The 16,137-nt window shown below is 41.7% G+C and overlaps 1 protein-coding gene across 1 annotated transcript in view; it reads left to right on the top strand.

Moving 5' to 3' along the window:
• Positions 1-16,137, top strand: part of LOC145425144 (NACHT, LRR and PYD domains-containing protein 12-like) — a 596,587-nt gene that overhangs the window by 464,446 nt on the left and 116,004 nt on the right. The gene's annotated exons all lie outside the window — the stretch shown is intronic.

Below are 16,137 nucleotides of genomic sequence, written 5' to 3' on the forward strand. Positions count from 1 at the left end.
GCACTTTTGATCAAATCATAGAGATGCGAACCTCTGATTCTCTGGTTGTCAATAATAATCTCACCCCTATCATTCCAAGAAACTCCCGACGCACGAGTGAGCACTGTTAAAATAAGCTCTTGGAGTCTTTTCTCACCCCCGTTCTCTGCGGCCTGCTGGAGCAGGGGGGGCTGGGAGGAGTTGGCCCTCCGGCTGCGGTCTGGTGTGTGGGGCCTCCCTGCTGCTGCGGAGTCGGGGCGGTCTGCGGTGGGGAGCACCGCAGGGAAAAGGGTAACACCACCTGGGTCTGGGTGCAGTTCCCCCCTCCAGGGGCAGGGGTACCTAGACCCGGTATGTAGAGTACGCTTAGGGAGTGTGATTGCGTATACAGCGTCTCTTTATATTTGTCTCCACGTCGGTTGAGTGTAAAGTGCACATGAGAGCATGAGGGTGGGAATGGATGTTTGTGTTTGTGTGTGCCTGTATGTTTGTGTCTATATGTCAGGTTGGGTATCAGACGCCACCTCTCTGGGGACATCTCGGGCCTTCCAAGGTTTGGAGGCCTATCTCCACCCACCACCACTTCCCCTGCCGGTGGCGGACTCCCTCAGGTGTCGGTGCGTTGGTGGTTCTTTGTATCTGGGGGTGGGCATCCGGGTACACACCGGCTCACTCCTTGGCGGCCGCTTATTGGGGCTCGCTCGGGCCATTTCGGAGGTGGGGTGCCCCCGGCCTCTCGGCCTGGGGCTCGGTCACTCAGGCACAGCTGGCTACCGGCGGAGCTCACGGGCGCGTCACTGCAACTCCCCCTGGCTTCTGCTCTGCGGCTGCTGAATGAGCCCTCATCTGGGACTCTCCTTAGCTCTTACTGGGACAGTGGCGCAGCTGCCCCTCTGTGGGTCTTCCTTGGTCTCTTGTGTTCTGGGGGCCTCTGGATTTCTGGAGTTTTGATCTCCTCCATACCCGCTTGATACCATAAAGGACAGGGATGTGGCTCCCCACACTCCCTAACAGATCATTACATGGAGAAACCTTTGGAATGCAAGCATGCTGATCCACACAGGTATGCACACAGGTGTACACATGGGTATTCACCATTTCTTGGCTGCTGCCTCAAAGCACACTGTGCGCTGTCTATCTTGCGTGCTGCACAATATCGTCTATTATTTAGTAACTATTGATATTTATGACTAGGTAGTTTATTGTGATGGTGCTTTTTTTTTATTTATTATGTTGCTTTTTGTTGTTTGCTGTCTCCTCTGTTTGTTTGATTTTTTTTTCTCCATACAGGTGACCCAGGAGTTTGTTTTTTTTGTTGTTTGTTGTTTTTTTTCTCTCTTCCCCCCCTTCTCACCGTCTCTTCTCCTCTTTGGTTTTCTTTATTTCTCTCCCCCTCTTTCTTTCATTCTTTCCCCCTGTCCTATTAAAAAAAAAAAAAAAAAAAAAAAAAGATAAACCATAAAAAAAAATAAATAAATAAAAAAAAATAAGCTCTGCATTTTTTCTGCAGGACAAAGTCTCATCCCAAACATGTCTTTTTGTCTGTCGCCACCAACATTGCTTTGGCGGTCAGATGCATCCTGACCGGTTTCAGAAGGCAAAGATAGTGTTAGCACATTTTTTTCACTCATGCCTTGTTTCACAAGTGAACGGTATCTCTGAAGAATGGCAGAACACTTTTTAGCCTCTCATACACATCCAAATCTGCAGCTGCAGCACTTCAACCATAGCTTTGTCTCGCTCGTTTTGCTCTACATGTCTGACGGAGCCTGTATGTTGTTGCTGCTGATGGTTTAACATGTCCAACTGATGCTGCGGGACCAAAAACATTTTCTGTGTGTGCTCCATTTTCACCTGTTTGCTATAAGACTGGTGATGAAGGGTAAGGCAGCCCCTAATAACGGTAGCAAAAATCCTCCAGATTGGTTGATGGAGCTTCTCTTTTTCAAACTTTTGACCTTTTTGTCTGCAACCAGCCTGATTACTTTTTTTCTTTTTTAGTTGTCTGTATTGATGATCAGTCAGCGGGATAACACCTTTCAAAACATTGAGCGATATCTCACACAGAGCATTAATAAAATCCATGCTTGCATTACAAATAATATTCCTCCGTACGCTGGGTGGGGATTTATACAACAACTCCAACAGTGCAATGTTTCTCTGCATCCGTGAATACGACATCCTTTTTACCGCTTTAGCCGTTTTTTGGGGATATAAACAACTTGAGGATCTGACAACAAATTGATTCTGAGTCTTAAATACTCAGGCATCTTAGATTTATAATCGATTAGAAGATACCCGTATGGGGGGGATGTGGCATCATTGAAAGGTTCTAAGAAGTATTTTGTATTACCTGGAAACATCTGTCTACCTAAAACTGAAATCTGATATTTATCTCTCGGGTTGTTAAACAGAGTTAAATAATTAGTGTTCAACAAAATTCTGAACTAAACACATGCAGCTCAAGTTCCTATGATGAACGTATTGTGTGAACACATTTTGAACTTCTATGCTGTCAGACGCAGTATTCGTCACATCGTCGATAATGAGCAAGTTGTTCTTATCCGGAGGTAAAAGGACATCGTCACTCAGAGACTCCGGTATACCATTCACAAAGCTGATTTTTCTTATCTGAAGAAGTTGATTGTATAAAGGTTGCCGGCAGGAGTAGATGTAAACAATATTGTCAATTTTGGCTGAAATAATAGTGGATGCTTTTTCAATGATGCTTTTGACAAAGAAAGTCTTTCCACAATTACTCGGCCCGCTAATAACTAAACTAAAGGGTGCTGGAGCCTCCCATCAAAGGCTTGATCCTGATCAGTATCCATAAGGGAGTGTTGTATAGTCAGGCAGCACCCTTCTCTTGTTATAGACCACCTGAACTTCTTTTACAACTGTTTCATTCCTGAGATGAAACCTCTTCTTATTGTGTTTGATGGTGTCAGACTCTGCAACTAAACGCGCATCCCTGTTGGCCACAAATGCCTTGACTAAGCCTTTCAACGATTCGTGGGTAACAACTTTAGTATTAACATCATTGAGTGTTACACCTTTACACTTAACCTGAGTCTTGCCCTGTTTTGTGTAATAACATTAGCATTTTGGACCTCCAGAGACAAACTCAGTAATGTGATCATCCTCTCCAGACCCGCCATCATTGAGCTCATCAGTCAGCTCACTGAGGTATGGTCCTAAAGGGGGCACCCACTCCCCGGGATGAGAGGTGAAGATAACTGAATCTGTGACGCAGTAAAGAATGCGTTCCTGCAGCTTGTCTAACAAGTCATACAGAGTGAGCCTCGCATAGGCCGTAGTCATAGCACCGACAAAGACATTCACATCCTTCACCCGCGACCCTCTACCATCAGCGTGACACCACTGAACCATTGCAACATCATCAGAGATAAACAAAACTGGCGAACGTCATAATGGTCACTGAACATCAGCTGTGTGAATCTGGAGGGGTCTGTAATTAGGTCGCAAGATGGCATATTTGTTCGCATGCAGAATCACCCCCAGAGAGAGTTCAGAAGCAGTTTATTACAACTTCTGATTGCTTTGTTTACACAAATCTTAGCAGGGTCAAGTCTGATGCCTTCTCTCTCATAATAGTCTTGAACAAACTTCTGCTGCTCCTCAGCTGTTTTGACATTTTTCGGGTATCCAGATGCCTGCTGCTTGAATTTCAAAAATGTTTTGACATACGGCTTAAACAGTGTGTCAGTCTTATTAGGGAGGTGCCAAACTTCAGCGATGCAGACAATCTGATGCCCTTTTTCAATAGCCTTTTCAAGCTCAAAGGAAACCCAAGTACCTGACAGTTGCCTCTCACTCTCAGCATGCACACAATCACTGTGCTGGCGCTGCTCTTCAGCAGACGTTCTGCAGAGAGGAAACATCAGCTTATTGTGGCACTTGTAGGGCAGAACAGGATGAAATAGACCCCTTGGAGGAAGCACAGTGCACTTAACAAACCCGAAATAATTTTCAACTCTGTCAAAATTATTGTATATGATCTGAGGGTGACCTATTGGATAATGTTTCGTGCACTGAACAGTGGGGTAAAGACTTGTAAAATCATAGTATCTGATCTTTTCATCTCCACCATCATCAACCTTGTGGTACAGTTTCATCGCATTAGTCCTCCCCCCAAACAACGCGTCTCTAGGGTCCAGAGGCTCAGGCTTTTTGTATTTGTGCATAAAGTCCTTGACTGACTGATCAGTCGACTTTAATGATGACCAATCACACCCCCACATGACCACGACATTAAGACCATAATGCATTCTTAGAGCATTCACCTTCTCACAACCTGCATCATACAACTCGCCACATGACAGCTTGGCGGCAGGGTTAACATCAGTCTCCGGGTAGCAGCGGAGACAGCCGTGATAGAAACACCCAACGAATTCACATGCACTTCTGCTGGAAGCATCAAATCCATCCACAAAATAAGGTCCTACTTTTTGTTCGCCGCCTCTGAGAGCATCCTTGATAACAATGTTTTGTTTCGTATTGAAGCCATTCAAGAGACACATCTGAAAATGTCTTATTCTGATCAACATACGCACCGTGATGAGTCAATGCCAGGGTGTCTTTTGGAAGAACCAAGGTTTTGAAAATCCCCATGCAGTATGATGCCAGGGTGGCGTGTGAAAATGGATCAATCTGCGTGCACTCCATCAAGGTCTCGCGGTATATTTTACAAGCCATTCTCAACACTTCGACATCATTAATGCAGTACTTACGCATTTCAGCCTGTAAATCAAATGGTTTCTCGCAGGCAGGCTTGTACCACACCATCAATTTCTCCTTTTCAAATTCAGACATTTTTTCATACCTGTAAAACGACGGGGCAGGATAAGGACCTACATAGAATTCGTCAGCCCTTGTGTTAAATGTGTGTGGAAAGAAGCCTTTTTCAAGGTCCTCGAATCCCAAGGCAGAAGGTGTTTTGGCCAAACGCATGGGCAGAGAGCTAAATGAGTCCATCCATCTCTGATCATAGGATTGGTCATACATTAGAACGACACGACTCCCTCTCATTGTTACACCCGGAGCAATACCCTGTTTAACGAGGTATTCCAGGAGAATATAGCTGTCGAAACCCGAAGAATTATGGGCTATAAATGTATAGCCACGGTATTTAGGCCTTCTGTAGTGGATACATGAATTAAACCTGATTATAAAAACACATCGAGGCAACAAAGACCAGCTTACACTCTATATTAATATGAATACACAACATACATGCAACAAAGACACGCTTACACTCATGAATGTGAATACATGACATAAATTGGAGTTTCTGGCCGGAGAGAGAGAAGTGTGTTGTTTAAGCAGTGATGATAATAATGAAAATGTCTTAGTTTTGTCACTTTTAGGTGAAAAGCAGACCTGGATCTATTTCCTACATGCAGCAGTCGGAAGCAAGTTATAGGTTAACATCACTGGAAACGTTCAGGCCAAGTTTCTGGCTGAATTGTTTACAGTGTCATGTGTCACTAAACCTGACAAGTGAGCTCTCACTCCTAACTGAAGACGAGGAATGCAGCTCCAAAGAGCAATAACACGGCAGTTAAAGAGAGACAGTGGAGAATGCAGGACAAAGCGGAAAGAGAACTTCCTGTTATTGGACTGTTGAAGTGGGAGAGGACAAAGGAGTGAGAGCAGTAGGTGAGAACACAGAGGGACGCTGTTATTTAATGTGGGAAATCTAAATTTGGGTTAGCAAACCTGGGGAAAAGAAAACTGACTGCTTAAGTGGGAAAATTGTGAAGGAGTCTGAAACACTGCAAAAAGAAACATACACAAAATCACACACACAAACAGAAAATGTATTAACCTTACTGACACTTACAAATACAAGAGAGCTCATGAAGATTAGACAGCATCTTCAGCATGTGAGTCTGTTTATCATCTTGTCCAAGTCGCTTAGTGTGATGAAAAAGTGATACAAAGACCATTGGACTCATAGCAAAGTAGTTAAAAATGATCCAGTTATAGCAGAGAAATGTGTAGGAAAGGCAGCTTTGAGAACATGCCCTGGTGGATCTGCAGCTCCACTGCACAGACATCGATTAAACCTGACTAATAACACACATGCAATGAAAATCAGCTTGTTATCTTTCATCAGTGTTAAAATAGTGTGAATGTAACACACTTAAACCCTGAAGTTGAGGAATAACTCAGGGAAGTTCCATGACAATAGAGTGATTCTTGTGAAAAGGAAAAAGTGATTAAAGCTTAAAGTAGTTTTTAGAATAATGAAATAGAAGTGCTCCTGTACAGATTGATCAAAACAAGTGATTACTGTAGAAAGAAAATAAAAATAATTCAATAATGTGGTGATGCTTAAATATGCATTTGTCTTGTCACGGCAACTTCTTGAGATATGACTCAGTATGCAAATGAGTTGAATGACTGGGGACAGGAAAAGAAAAAGAAGAACTTGTGTTTCCTGTCTGACTGGATGAGTGAAGCTTGCACTGAAACACACACTGTGACTGTGTGAGAAGAAAGGCTTGGTAACAGACAGGATAATTAAATAAAGTGTTCAGGTCTGTGACTAAGTGCAGTCGTCCAGATTTGGAAAAGAAATTTAGAATTTAGTGATGATAGATGGTTATAACGTCTTTAGAAAGGGCTTAATGAGAATATCAATGGTCTGCAAAACTGTGCAGCTTTTAACAAGATTTTCTGTGTATTGAGCAGGTGAGACTATGTCAGTTGACCTCAGACTGTCAGGATGCTGAAGAACTTGAGGCAAAACTTTTCTGTGATTGAAATTTTTGGGGGTTTTGTTTTAGTGATGGGTTGATTCTGTCGGTTAGGTTTGGGTTGTTTTCTTATTTTAATAGAGGGAGTTTTATTAAACATGGACATGGTTAGAACTGGGCCCTTTAAAGTTGTAACAGTGCACTTAGAGAAAACCTGTCAGGTGATGATGTTTTGTGCTCTGATGAGCTAATAATCAGCTCTCTTTTTCTCGGTTTTGTTCTAAGCAGGCCTGCAAGATTGAATTAACAGCGCTGTAAAAATTTTCGGGAGAACAAATATAAGGTGAGCTTTTCCAGATTACAACTGGCTGAGGAAAAGCTGACCTGTGGGGACCTGATCAGGTTGTAAGTCCCTGTCAAAAATGATTGCAGCGAGTCAATCCAGTCCAAGAGCATAAAGAACTCTTTCCCTAAAAAACAAAAAACAAAACAAAATAAAGCAAATGAATGAGCTCACGTTGCTGAGGGTGGAGAATCTGATTATTTGCGCAGGAGTCTCCACTATCAGCAATATCTGGTGTGAATGTGTGTGACTGGACTGTGACTGGACTGACGATGTGGACTAAAGGTTGGACTGACTGGACACTGAAATAAAGACTGGACCAAGAGTAGAATGAATAAATGCTGATAAATAATTCACCATGCTGGCAAGAGAGAGGGGATGCTTTGCTTTGCTTTGCTTTGCTTTTGCCATGAGCAGGAGGAGTGCAAGTCTTAATTTTGGGGCTGCTGATTTTGGGTTGCTGATGTTTGCTTTGAGAAAATTCTGTTTTATTGACTGGATGTAGATTATGGTAGTACATTATATAGTGGGAGAAATACCAAATGCTAAAGGGGAGAAAATGTTGGATGTTACTCATGTTACTATTAACAAAAGCAGGCCACTGTAGAAGTCAATTAAATTTGATAGACGAAAATAATTACAAAGACTTGTCCAAGTGACCAAGGTTTTTTCCCTTTTAAACAGTAAATTTTTAAAAGAGCTGGTACTGGAGGGAGACAGGAGCAAAGTAACGAAAGCATATATATTTTGGGTAAGTCTGATAAAGTAAAATAAAATGTACCATTACATTAAGAGGAGCAGGAAACAAACGGGAGATCAGTCCTGACGGTGGATTACACTAGGACTGAGGACCTGATTGAGCGTGCCACCGGCTTCAGTGACAGTAACCTCTGGCTGGACTGGGTGGCTCAAAATGCTAAAGAACAACATGTATCTGATTGTGTTGCCTGTGCTTCAGCTAGACCACGTTTGTTCACGGAGCCCGCACCACTGTATCCAGAGGACAAGTGGGGCTATGACTGCATGTTGCGGTTGACTAGAGAAGCGGTGAGCACTGGCAACTGGACTATCTTGTCCAGCTCATTTCCCCTAATTCACAAGCAAACACAAGTAGGACCATTCATGCCCAAACAAAACAACTACACATGCTTTAAATTCTCAACGGATACGGTAAAGTACAAGTTGGGAGAGATTGACCCAAGTTGGTGCTCTGTCACAGTCACAGGGAGAACCACAAACAAAGTAAGCCAAACGAACACTTTAATTGGAACATGGGCAAGAAGTGGGCTCTATTATTATTGTGGACGTAACACCCTTTTGGTTCGTGCCCATATGGGAAGTGAAGGGACGTGCGCAATGGTGCGACTCGGCGCTCCACTCATACTAATTGGGAACAAAGTAAAAGCCATACGACAACGCAACACACGCACATTGGCAGCCAGACGTAAGAGACACATTTTGGCAAAGAGAGGGACACAGGGGATACATGCTTATGACCCTAGAATGAACTCGCCTACCTGGATTGACTCAATAGGAGTGCCCAGGGGAGTTCCAGATGAGTATAAACTAGTGGACCAACTAGCTTCAGGATTTGAACGTATGTTCATATGGATAACTCCAAAAAAGAATGTTGATCGCATAAACTACGTCCATTATAATGTGCTGAGTCTCTCTAACCTGACCAGAGATGCCATGGAGGGGTTCACAGAACAGTTGGGTCCGACCTCACTGATGGGATTGCAAAATCGAATGGCCCTAGACATGTTGTTGGTGGAGAAAGGGGGCGTGTGGTGCCATGTTTGGAGCAGTGTGTTGTACCTTTATCCCCAACAACACTGCTCCAGATGGCTCAGTAACCCGAGCTCTGGAGGGGCTGAAAACTCTGTCTAAAACCATGCATGAGCACTCGGGAATTGACAATCCGCTGGACAGCTGGATGACCTCAGTGTCTGGGAAATGGAAGGGGTTTTTCATGTCTGCAATGTTTTCTACTGCCGCTTTTTATGGATACTGGTCACGTGCGGTTGTTGTCTCATTCCTTGTGCCACAGGACTGCTGGAAAAGGTAATAACGAGGGCAGTGGACCCCGGAACGGTGGTTCCGGTGGCCATGATGCCATTGATGGACTTAGAAGCGGCCAAATGGGCCAACGAGAAACACAACACGAAGTGTGGTGACCTTTCTTTTTGAAAGGTCAAGAGAGGGAATGTTGGAATAAAGAAAATACTTTACTGCTACAATATAGCCTTCATCATTAACACTGCATTAAAATGTTTATTAAAGCTACTGGCATTAGACTAAAACTTTTATTAAAGGTGCAGCTATAATCATTGTATACACACATTGCATAGTGTGATCATGAAAGAGTTGATGCTCAGTCCCGATGATCTATTGTGTAAGTGACTTGGAGCAGCAGAAGGTTAAACCGCATACACGCTTACAAACACAAATGATTTAAACATAGGCCAGGCCGAGGGCCTGGAATTCATTTAGCTTCTAACTGCATTTGAGCTGCCTAGTAACAAGTGACAGAAGAAGAGTCAAGAAATTTTAAGTCCCCAGGAATCATCTGGAAGGTGAAACAAATTGCCATGTATGGAAGAATGTGACAGAAAGAGGATCGTCTCTGTCTGTTTTTATGCTGATATGGTGATGGTGTATATCTGACCCTGGGTGTGTTTAATAAAATTAAAAGTGTTGCTCACACACATAAAGAACATTGAGATCAAGTAAATTAAGATTAAGTAAAGATTAAGTAAAGTTAATATAAAGGACAGAGCCCAGAACATGATATTTTGAACCAACTTTGAATAATTAAGGGAACAAAAGATGAACACAGTAGATTATTGAGGTGTAGCAGAGAGAGGCGTTTTGTTTTCTATCCTTTACAGGAGAAGATTTCAGGACCACAGCAACCACATTGGTGGCGAGAATCCTGGAAGCCCGAGACCGAACGGAACCAACCAGAGAAAGGGGAACCAAAAGAAGCACAGAGCACAGAGAACCATTGTTCCAGAAAATGTGTTGTTTAGGAAATTAAAAGCTCGTTAGACACAGGTTAAATGTGAGCATAAAAGTAATGAAGAGTAATGAGAGGGACTTTAGGAATAGTTGCAGGATTTCTATGTTATGTAAATAACCCAAACGCAGTGTTCAGGCCAGTTATGCGTTAAAGGGGTTTTAAAAATGAAACTCTGTAGAGGATGTTTTCCAAAGATTGACAAAATAATCTAGGACCTTTTACCAGAAAAGCTGATTGTATCTGTTTGGAGTTTACAGTGAGCACTGAGGGAAGTCAGAAGTGGGTTTAAACTGGGATTCTGGGTAAAAAAGGGGGTGTAGGAAGTAGATTTAGGACATTTCACATTTCACAGGTGCTGTCTTAGAGCTTGATTTATTTGTTGTGGATAGAAGTAATTATGACGGAATAATAATGAAACATTGTGTGACGGAGTTACATCGCCCAGCCGCAGACAGCTGATCGGGGCGCATATACGCACCGCCACCATTAGTTCTAACAGACACCAATAAACAAAAAGGGGTGAAGGGGGGGGGGGGGGGATTTGGAGCAGCATAGAGGGTGGCCAACTTATTTCCCCTTACCTTGTTAATAAAGTCGGTCGAGGAGACGCGCTGTGATCTCCAATGATGCGGGATGATGCAAGCCGATGGTATGGTGTTCCGGGGTTTAAATAATGGGTTCACGTGGGCTTGGACGGTCACGTGAACTGCATCCTTTGTTTGGATTGTTTTAATGTTTTGTGAAACATTGTAGGCTGATTGGAAGTGGCCTAAGAGTCTGTATATACATGTGTGTTGTGAGACTACAGTGGGAAAGAAGCTGAGGGGGGACAGTGAGGATTAAAGTAATAATAAAGAAATGATTGTTACGTCTAGGGGGAGGGGCTACGGGATATAAGAGACAGGTCATACGGGGTGGGAGAGAGAGTCCAGTGAGCTGTTACAAGGAGGGTAACATGCAGGCTGGGTCGGGTATACAGACGTTTTGTTGACACTGACCTAAGTCAAGTCTATTTGCTGTAAATAATTTTCTGTGCACTGGGGAGGCCGGCTAAATAAATTATCCACGCTAAAAGACCTTACCGACTACGCCTGTGTTTGTTGTCCGGGAGAGGGTTAAAAGAGGACCCCGCGACACATTGAAAACATACAACCCGTTGAGGGGACAGATAGGGTTGGGCAATTGAAAGGTTTCATTTTGTTTAGCATAATCTCGTTTGTTATATTTTAGCCTTTTAACATGCAGGTAAACTTAATGGGATAAATTAGGAATTATGTCGTGTTTCTTAGGAAACAGGAAAAGGGGGAGAACTGTCATGTAATTAATATATTCTTAGTGCTTATTTTCTGATTATATTGTTTTATGTACTTTAATAATGAAGGTTTGTAAAGCAAGGCCACTTTTGACTCACAAACTAAGTGCTCAGCCAGACTGAAAAACAGGAAGTTAGTGTAGAGCTATACAAGCATATTAATAAATACAGGAAGCCAGAAAGAAAAGAGGAACTTGTACCATATAAGGAGTTGTTGAAACTGTGTGATGTGTAAAGTACCAAAATAACACCTATATGAGACACATTTTTAGATTCTAATGTTAGAGATCCTGCAACTGCCGTTGGGCTGTGCAGGGCTCTCTCTTCCGGAAGATGATTGAATAAAAAGAATTATAAATGTTTTGACCACTATGAGTCGGGTTTTCTCTGTTCTATCATGGGGATCAAAGAATCGGGTTTTAATACCAGTCCACTGCTGCCACCTGTGGCCAAGTGCCATAGCCTACTACTAGATGAACTTGTGACACACATCTGCAGCAGAGGCTGAGTGGCTGCTCTCACACCTGGAGCATCCAAATCGACCCACAAACACGTTGAAAGATGCAATGCCATCAATGTGGATTGTCAAGACTGAGAGACCTCTTCCCTCTGACCCCTCCCCAAACCCTCAAACCCTCCTACCCACCTCGACATACAAACTCTGTGTGGCTTCACGTGTTCTTTTGATGTTTACATGATCGAAATAACTTGACCACAAACACAAACAAACAAAGAAGAAGACCGCACCGGAAGGAAAAAACTACAAGTCCCAGCATCCTCTGTGTTTAGGGAGCAGTAGTAAAAGTGAAAGCATTGAGCCTCCATTCAGAACAGCAGGAGGAGGAAGGTGGAGCTGAGGCAGGTGAGTGTTCACATGAATATGTTTCTTCTTATGACATAAAATAATTCCACGCTGTTCGTGTCTGTGGGTGAAATGTGAGGCCGGTCGGCTCCTCTGAGCGCTGGTTTCCTGTAAGTAGAGAGGAAGTGAGTTTAGCTGAGCCTCCGTTTAGTGTGAGAGAGCAGGAGGAGAGTGAGAGCTGTGCTGAGGCAGGGTGAGTGTTAACACCGCTCTGACATTACTGTGTCTCTGTGGCGGGAACAACAGGCTCCGTCAGTGGAGGCAAAAATAATCAGACTTTGGTTTTTCAAAGGAAACAACTTTATGTCGGAAGTTCCCGCACGCTCATTGGATAACGATGTGTCAATCTCAAGTTATTAGCCAATGAGCGTGCGGATTCACAGAAAGACCCGCCTTTATCACGGGACTTTAAAAACTACAATGGCGACAGAAACTCCGTGAGTGGAGTTCAGGGTGACGTTATGAAACTGTGACGTTTGAGCCACTTCCTGTTCTCAGTCCCAGCATCCTGATCACCGAGGTTTCTGTTGCTCTGATATCTGATATTGATTATATTGGTAAACAGGCTGTAGCATAAACATCAAACACAGCTGAAGCAGTTTTTGGATGGTTGGCTTCAAATGATCCGTCGGTTTGAAAAGTAAAAACAATTTAAAAAAGGTGAAGCTGATGCAGGGTGAGTGTTAACACCAGGACTTTAGAGGGAAGAAGAGTCACAGCTCAGCATGTTGTTGACGGGTTGTTGTTCAATCGGGGGAAGACATCTGAATCATTGCAGGGGGAATGGCTTTCACAACTTTAATGAATTTACTCTGAGTACATGATATGCCATAATTATCTATGAGTTTGTTATATGTTAACACATTTCCGTCATTGTCTAAAAGGTGTAAAACCGTCCAAATTCCATGATCCATCCAATCCTTATAAAATATGGATTTTCTTTCATCGTATACATCTGTTGTTCCAAATCAAATTTGTATGTGGAGAAAAAATATGCTAATATCTTTTTCCAGTACTGGAGAACCTGTTTGTGAAAATTGGATAATTTAATTAGGAAATTTCAAAGTTGCACTTTAAAAGAAATTCAGAGCTTCTCGAAAATTATTTTGGGGAAATAAAACCAAAATACCGTTTGAATTATTGTTTCATTGTCATTGCCAACATTTCATTACTAATGATTTCGCTAATAGTTTTGAAGAAAAACTCTTTTATTTCTTTCCAGAAGAATTCATAAAAGATTTCAGTCAAGCCATCCTGACCAGGAGCTTTGTCCATTTTCAGTTTGTTTAAGGCTTGATCTCAGTCATCCAGTGATATATCAGAATCACACATTTCTCTGAATACAGAATCGATTTTTGGAATATAAGGTTCAATCTGATCAAAAAAGTTAATGAATCAGTAATTAAATATTTTGAGGAGTATAAATTTGAGTAAAATTTATGTTTTTCTTCCGCTATAGTCTGATGATTTGTGCATTCCTCCCCATTTACGATTAATGTATTAATAGATTCCTTTTCTTGCCTCCGTTTCTCCAAATTGTAGAAATATGAAGCACTTTTTCACCTTCTTCTATCCATTTTGCACGAGCTCTAATGTAAGCTCCATGAGCCTTTTTCTTGTATAGATCATCTAATTGAGCCTGTAAAGACAACAGGGATTTCTTATCGGCCTCTGACATAAAATGTCTATTACAATAGTTATTTATATTGTAAAGTAATTTACTTTCAAATTCCTTCTGTTGTCTACTTTTCATTTTACTAAACATAATTGAAAATTCTCTAACTTTAAATTTAAAAAAAGTCCCATCTATGTATGTAATTGCCAATTGTTACATTGTTGTAAATGTTATGGAGGAGCTCTTTAACTATCTTAACATACCCATCATCAATTAATAGATCTGCATTAAATTTCCAGCAATCTTTCTTAAATTGCGTTTTATTTTCAGGGTTAAGTTTAAAAGTAATAATACTGTGATCTGTCAACGGGGCTGCTGAGATGGAAACATATGAAACATCTATACAATAAAGTCGACCCAACCACAGTATGGAATGCCAGGACTGCCATAATGAATTAATTAAATACACCATTAAATAATAAATTAAATGTGACAATAATAATTTTAAATTTGAAATAATTAATTAAATAAATAATTTTTGACACATTTAATTAATTCATTATTTATTTATTTCACGTTTTAATTCATTATTGCCACATTTAAATAATTATTTAATGGTGTATTTAATTAATTCATTTTGGCACAGTTGACTCCTTCAGGTCTCACCATAAATTTATTTTATCTGTCAACCTCACCCATCAAACCCAGGGGGCGGGGTTAACGCTGATATAGTCAGAACCATTGCTTTGGCCTGGTGGCCATTGTTTTTAGAAGGCGTTACTGCACACCAACAACTGCCATGTTGAAACTAACAGAACTGAACTTTGAAAAACCCTGTTTGTGTCTCACCAAATACCGTTCTAATATTTTTTAGCCGAGAATGTAGCGGTTTAATCTTCAGATGTCTGTGAGCTGAGAAGGACGTGAAGCGAGCAGTTTATCCCAGAGCTGAAGCTGCTCTGTGTGCAGAGATGAGCTCAGATTCTTGCTGTGATTGATCAACAGTCACAGAAATGTAGACTTGTAGTTATTACTGCAGTATGGTCACAGCAGATACTGATAAACATGTATTATGAGGATGGATGATCAAGTTTCTCACTCTCTCCTTTAAATCTCAGTTTTTTCTTCTTCACAGTTTATCTGTTAATTTATTAATGAATAACACTGAAAGAGTTTCTGTTATATTTCCCCTTGAACATCAGCTTATTAGGGCGGCATTAGGAAATAGCTCCCCTCCAAAGAATGAATAAATGAATGATGATAATAATAAAATGATTAAAAAGCAGAGCTCAGAGTGGTAGAATGGTCAAACATGGATCCACGGGTGGTTCAACTGCATTTGGTGACGTGACTAAAGCAAATCTTTCAAATAATCCCACCATCAACGGGATGTTGTCTCCTTTACTACGGTTACTTTACTTGGTCACCGTGTGAATTTCTTTGAAATGAACCAAATTCTTTTATTTGTTGGTTGTTGCATATTTAACCTCTACAGTCAGGAAAGGAGGAGATGAGGCCTCAACAATGTTGGGTTGTAGCTGTGGTTCAGGTTAGAGTGAGTGTCCATGGAATAAATGTAAGTCAGTGAACTGGAAACATGACTGTGTTCAAACTTTGTTTTCCTTTTTATAATGAGTCTAATCAAAGGTGGACAGAAGTATCTCCACTGTGACTTTTCTGTGTCACCATCAGAGCTTCTGCACAGTGTTTCTGGGGCAGATAACATTGCAGCATTATGGAGACATTATGGAGACAAAAAGAAAAGCGTCTGGACTTCTTAAAGTTAAACTTAAAGAAATCCAGACGCTTTTCTTGGACTGTTGGTTTCAGTGTTGAGTCTCATTCACACACTCCCTCAGACTCTTCACACACACTGATTTGCTGACATAAACACACTCCTGTGTGCTTTCTTGGCTTCACACACACACTGAGGACCATCTACAGACTGTGAGCTCCGTCTTCTTCGTCTTTGGAGCCGAACTCTGACAAAGTTAGGAACAAAACTTTCTCCAGCGTGTGAACTTTCCTCCTAGACTCAGTCTGAGCAGTCAGACCACATATTTCTAAAGCAGCACATGAAGGTGTGGCTAACACACACACAGGTGAAGGAAACAGCTGCAGTATTGAAAACTGCTTCACTGTCTACAAATACATGAACTGAATGTTTCTTTCAGGCTGTAAAAACCTTATTTATCCTCCATTACAGTCCTGCATTCAGAGCATTACTTCTGTTATATTAGTACATGTATTTTATTCTGATGAACACATGAAACTCTGAGCTG

Source organism: Astatotilapia calliptera, chromosome 3, assembly GCF_964374335.1.
Source record: "Astatotilapia calliptera chromosome 3, fAstCal68.1, whole genome shotgun sequence".
Lineage (NCBI taxonomy): Eukaryota > Metazoa > Chordata > Actinopteri > Cichliformes > Cichlidae > Astatotilapia > Astatotilapia calliptera.